This window comes from Durio zibethinus, chromosome 7, assembly GCF_047325235.1.
Source record: "Durio zibethinus cultivar Kanyao isolate XHJ-2024 chromosome 7, ASM4732523v1, whole genome shotgun sequence".
Taxonomy (NCBI): Eukaryota; Viridiplantae; Streptophyta; class Magnoliopsida; order Malvales; family Malvaceae; genus Durio; species Durio zibethinus.
The window spans coordinates 13589298-13595946 of record NC_143168.1 but is presented as its reverse complement, the minus strand read 5'-3'; the positions used below and the strand labels follow the sequence as shown (position 1 = coordinate 13595946).

The 6649-nt window shown below is 27.1% G+C and overlaps 1 pseudogene; it reads left to right on the top strand.

Annotated features, from left to right (window-relative positions):
* Positions 1-851: 851 nt before the first annotated feature.
* Positions 852-1725, top strand: LOC111277671 (ethylene-responsive transcription factor ERF021 pseudogene; annotated as a pseudogene).
* Positions 1726-6649: the final 4924 nt, after the last annotated feature.

Here is a 6649-nt window from a genome sequence, read left to right as displayed (position 1 = left end):
AATATAATGCGATGATACGATACAAAATTTTTACAAAAAAAAATATAAATGTGACATTTAAAATTTTAACAAAAATAATATATAGATTTAACAAAATAAAAAAATATATTTAAATTTTTATGTCAATATAAATTATAATATATAATTTAATATATAACATGATAATATGACACAAAATTTATATGAAAAAAAAAACATAAATATGATATATTTAAAATTTCAACAAAAATTATTTATAAATCTAACAAAACAAAACAAAAAAATTATATTTCATATCAACACAAATTATAATATATATTTTTATATAAAATATAATACAAATATATAAATTATCAATATTTTCTATAATATAAATACCAAATCTAACAAAATTTATTCACTTAAATACTTAATCAAATTTATTCTCTTAAACAATCTCGGGTGAAATAAGACAAGACGTCGCAGTTACCGGGACCCATGGCAGAAGAAGAAAACCAATAAACTATTGAAGCGTAGCTAGATACGAATCTATAGGACATGTGTCTAGACTGATCAAAGCACAAGGACTCATTCAACCAAAATTCACTTTATCTTCAATGGTTCAGTGGGTCCAAAGCCCCTGTCTGCCTGCCACCTCGATCAAACCGCGTCTTCTACAGAAAACTATGGTTTTCTCCTAGGATGTTTTTTAACCAAATCTGCGCATTAGAATTTCACAAGCTTGTCAACCTTTGATTGGTTCTGATCCCGAAAGAATTTCTTAAATTCCGTTTTTGGATTATTAACATTGACTTTTTTAAAATCCTTTTCACTTGTGCAGCTGCTTGGAAGCTTACTTCCTCCAGGATTTTCAGTGTTGTAACAGTATATCCCAGCACTTGCATAAATACCCTTAACTGGATTACATTATCTCAGCCATGAAACAATCAATTTTCCCCAACGAAACAAGTAACCGAAACATATATGGAAGGAAAGAGCAGCAGCAGTACGCGGGGCGGCTTATCTTCAAGCTATAGAGGAGTTCGCAAGAGAAAATGGGGCAAATGGGTGTCAGAAATTCGTGAGCCTGGAAAAAAGACCAGAATCTGGTTAGGGAGCTTTGAGACAGCTGAAATGGCAGCCGCAGCTTATGATGTAGCAGCATTACATTTCAGGGGTCGGGAGGCACGTCTTAACATCCCTGAGCTGGTCCATTGTATTCCCAAGCCAGCCAGTTCCAGTGCTGATGATATCCGAATGGCAGCTCACGAGGCAGCCTTGCGGGTCAGGACTAATGCCGCAGGGTCTGAGGCTGGCAGCTCCAGCACCATCGCCGGTCCTGTCACGGTCAGGCTGTCTCAGAGCCAAATTCAGGCCATCAATGAGTCCCCTCTGGACTCTCCCAAGATGTGGATGCAAATGTCGGAGGCATTGATGATGGATGAGTCAATGACAATGACGTTTTGCAATGAACATGAGGAGAATGAGCGGGAAGATATGCAAAGTTATTCTCTTTGGGATACTTAGGTAATGCGTGTTTACTAGTTACGTTGTACTAATAGAAAATATAGTCATATGAGGAAGGTTACAGCAATAACTAAAGAAGAACCATTTTTTCTTTCTTGTGAGACACCAAGGTAGACATTTACTACATTTTACAAGATTGGTTCAATCTATATGAATAAATAAGCAATCCCAATTTGAAAAATATGAGTGGTGTTTTATTATTAGTCCATAAATATTGAATTAAAACTTGAAATTTGAGCAGATTTAATAATTTATGTATTCGTTTTGTATTTATTTAATATTAAAAACATGTAAAACATGAAAATTATTGTGTTAAATTTGTATTAACACATTAAATAAGAAACATTTTTTTATTTTTATTAAAATCATATATAATTTTTACTAAAATGTTAAATTATATCGATTTTATACCTTTTTTATATTAAATTATCATGTCATATTTATAACTCATATATTTAGATTCTTAATAGTTTGATGAAATGATACGTGTATTTTTTTAGGAAAGGCCACTTGTAAAATTTTGAATTACATGGGTTCGGGGATAGATATTGGCGCGGCTCCCATTCAAGTTCAATATGAGAGGGAAATAAGTCATAACAAGTCTTCTTCTAGTGGTTGAGATTTATCTTCAATTTGTGAAAGTAACATCATCTCACGTATTGGGGCTACAAACATACTTGTAAATAAATAATATCTTAGTTAATAATAACAATAATAAGGTTTAATATGATATGTATCCTGTCTTATAATTAATCCGATTGATATTAAGGTATACACCAATAATACAGCACCTACATTTAGGTGCTTATGTACTCTGAAAAGAGCATACCAAACGTAGTTTAAAATCAAGGTAACAGAGGTGATAATCTGTCTTCGGGTATGTCTGAAAAAAATAAATTGATAAGTTTATTGAATCTCTCTAATTTTATTTCACTTTATTTTAAAAAATTAATTATTTTATTGATTAATTTAAATTCAAAATTTGGTGTTTACAACCTAACCCATTTGATAAAGCTTAAAAGAAGCGAATATCAAAATCCAATAAAATAAAATTTTGTGCCTCAATATTAAGGAGGATTTAAAATTGAAGTTTTTTTTTTTTGTCTGAAACCCTCAATATTCGATAATCACTTTGGACTTTAATTATTTCATAATCAAATCAGATCAAATTCTATAAGAGAAGCAAACTTTTTCGGTGTTTATTTTTTTTATTTATAAGACTTAAAATTGAGACTTTAAAAAAAAAAAATTGACCTTCTTACTACTTAGACCAACAGGCTTTAGTATTTAAAATTAAAGTTGCATCTATGTGTAAGTCTCTTTGTACTCTGAAGAGATCATACCCAATGTAGTTCGAAATTAAGGCAATGAAAGTGATAATCTGGCCTTCTCGGGTTTGCCGAGAAGAAAATTGATAAGTTTGGTTGCCAAAACAAAGAATAAAGTACTTCTTTGGGCTGCCAAGAAAAGAATGTTTGCCATGAGAATGTCAATATGTGAATCCCAAGTTAACCAAAAAAGAATAGAGACGATCTTGGGATTGCCATGCGAGATAGGTTAGGACAGTTAATTTTGGGGTTGCCAAAATTAATTTTTCAAAATTAAGGTAAAGATTAAAAGTTAAAAACTTTAAAAAAAATTTTTGCGACACGGGATGTTGACCAATTGGCAATGATTACCGCCGATCATTGTGGTCAATGTCGAGAGAGTTCCAGGAGTGGATTGCCTATCGATAGTCGCGTGACTTAAATGAGAGCTTTTAAAGGCCAAAGTTCCTAAAATTTACAAACATACAGGGTTATTCAGTTTACATATTTTAACATTTTTTAAAAGAAGAGTAATTTTGGAAAATTTTATAGAATTTGAAAAATGAATGATTCTTGCATTTTGTGGATTTTATGAGAATATAAGATTTATATGTTGGTATAAAAAAATATAAATTTATCTAATAACATCTTTTATTATATTTTTTTTAATTACACGTGAATAACACATGTCAGTCATAAAAATATAAAAATAACACGTAACATATAATTATATATATTTAAATTACTTATTTAATATGTTAAATTATTTATTTATTTATTTATTTAGGATGTAAATGATTTATCTAATATTTTTATAAAATTAATAAAAATTTGAAATTACTAAATTTATTTATATACATCAAATAATAAATAAATATTTTCAGAATATTAGCATATATATTTTTTGTTAAATTACATGAAACTTAATTACTGTCCTAACATTAATTGTCATTATGTAAAAGCAAATTTTATATAAAATAATATTAAATAAAAGCTTTTTATGTTTTATTTCATATATAAAATATTTAACATGTAAATTATGAAAATATATTATAATAATTTTCATAATATATTTTCATAATAAACTACATTTTATTATCTTAAAAACATAATTTATGTTGATTAAATTGAAGTCCTCCGAGTACATTTTCAAAAATAATTTTTTTTTTATAATATAGTTTCAATAAATACTACATTTTTAATTTTAAAAATATTGTTTTTATTGAAATTATATAATTCTGAACAATGAATTTTTCATAGTATATTTTCAATAAAAACCACATTTTTAATTTTAAGAACATTGTTTTTGGTTGAAACTTAGAATTCTAAAAAATAATTTTTTTTCATAGTATAGTTTCAACTAATACCATGTTTTTAATCTTGTTGTCTTTGTTGAAACTATAAAATTCTAAAAAATAATTTTTTTCATCATATATATTCAACAAAAATTACATTTTTAATAATAAAAATTTGTCTTTATTGAAACTTAAAATTCTGAAAAAAATAATTTATAATATATTTTCAACAAATAACACATTTTTAATTTTAAAACGTTGTCTTCATTGTTCTGAAAAATAAATTTTTTAAAATTCAACAAAGCAAAGTTTTTAATCTTAAAATCGTTTTTTTGTTGAAACTATAGAATTTTGGAAAATAAAATTTTTTTCATAGTATATTTTCAACAAAGACGTTTTTCATTTAGAAAACATTATCCCTGTTGAAACTATAGATATTCAAAAGCATAACATCTTTTCAAAATTCTATATTTTCAATATAAACTTCATTTTTCATCTTAAAAATGTAGTATTTTTTTTTTAATTTAGATTTTGAAATTAAATTTTTAATTAACTGAAAAGAACAATTTAATTATAGACTCACAAATAAAATTTAATTAAACATTAATTACCAGGTGCCAAATAATAGTGCTTGGAATGCCTCTTTGCTGTCAAATTCGATCTGTTTATTATGCAATTACTTTAGTATGAAGTGGTAAATTAAACTGTAAGACCTTTTATTTAGGGCTAAAGAGGGATATAATTTGGATTATGGGCAGAACATTAAAAAATTTCAAGGGTTTTAGATTCTCCTATTTTCTCCTACTATACATTTTTGGGAATATCAAAATTTTGGATGTTCATAAACAATATCGGATACCAAATAAAGGAATCAATTTACGAAAAGATAAATTCTTAAAAAAAATTAAAATGTATCAGCCTTTTTTTTTTTTTTTTTCTATTTTAGTTTCTCTCTTAAATCACTCATTTTTCACTCAAATCTCGTTCAAAAGCAAGCAATCTTCAAGATTTTTGTTGAAAATGTCATCCCATTCATCCGTTGGCGGTATTGCATCAAATTTTCTCAATAGTATTTCGCAATGGACTCTTCCGAAAAGTCAAGCATATAGCCTATAATTTTTTTATTATAATTTTATAATTATTCAATCACAATAAAATTATGAAGGAATTTATCATTCTACATAAAATTTTAATAAATCTTGTGTAATTTTATATTATTATTAATTAATTATATTATAATAATTGTGAGCTTTGAAAAGTTATGGAACCTATGCTTTGATTGTCGTGAGCATGGACAAATATCTTTTCAGATAAGATGCTCACTAGAATGGTATGTTTTAAAAACTTATCATTTTTTAATGTTTCAATATTTTATTGCTTGTTATGAAATTGTTAAGAATAAACAACATGAACATGAAACATACACCTTTTGTTTGTGTGATTGTTGGAAAAATAAATTTTACCAATTAAAACAGATACGAAACGAAATAATTGGAACTTAAATTAATCTAAAAAATAATTGATTGAAAAACAAAATCGGACTTATAAACAATAACTGATTTAATCAAAATAAATTGGTAAAAACAAAAATATTTACTAAAAAGTGACATCAGTTTTTAAGACACGGCCAAACATACTTGGCTGATCCCAACCCTACCAATAGTGAATGAACTAGCTTAGACAATGTGCCTACAGTTAAAATTTTCAACATTGGATCGTCAAATCGCAAGTCAAACGAAACTGAGGTGGTTCTTGTACTGCACTTGATAAATGATTCTGCAGATCAACACTTTCAATTCATCATATGCTAACGAACCGTGACATTTGGATGATAACAACATATGTAACTTGCAATTTCAGAGGCTCAATATCTCTGAATTCAAAATTTGCTGCATTTTTTACCTTAATGCTTATATAATCGAAGTTAATAAATGTCGTAACAGTTTTGTGTCCATCTGACGAATTTGAAAACGAAATAAAAATAATGTAGTCGTCACCAATTTTTTTGGCTATGTGCAATTGGCCACTTACTAAAATATATCATTTTAATAAAATTTTAAAATTAATTAAAATTTATTAAAAAAATAATTTTACGGTCTGCGAAATAGTCTGGGTTCGGAGTCGGTTACGCGTGAGGAAGGATTAGCACCCCCACAGCGCCCGTTAAAAAATAGTACCAATTAACAACGTATTATCCTTTGATTTTGATAAAAATAGTCTAATTTTCGATGTTCGAAAAATAATTTCCTTGATTTTTTTTATTTATTAGAAAAAAAAAATTATTCTCAAGAAAAATAAATTAAAACTTTTTTATTGAAATAATTCTTAAAATGTTTCAGTACGTTGGTAACATTAGAAGAATTTTTTTCTCACCTAGAGATTTCTTAGGCATCGCTACTCGGAATACCTTAGAATCTCATCTTCGAAGGCTCGAATTTATTTTTCATAAAAAAATATCATGCATGCAATGCAAAAAATGTTACCATGTTTATGCACACATTTTATTCTCTTTTTTTTTTCAAACATTTTATTAATTGTTTTATTTTTAATTTTGGAGAGAAA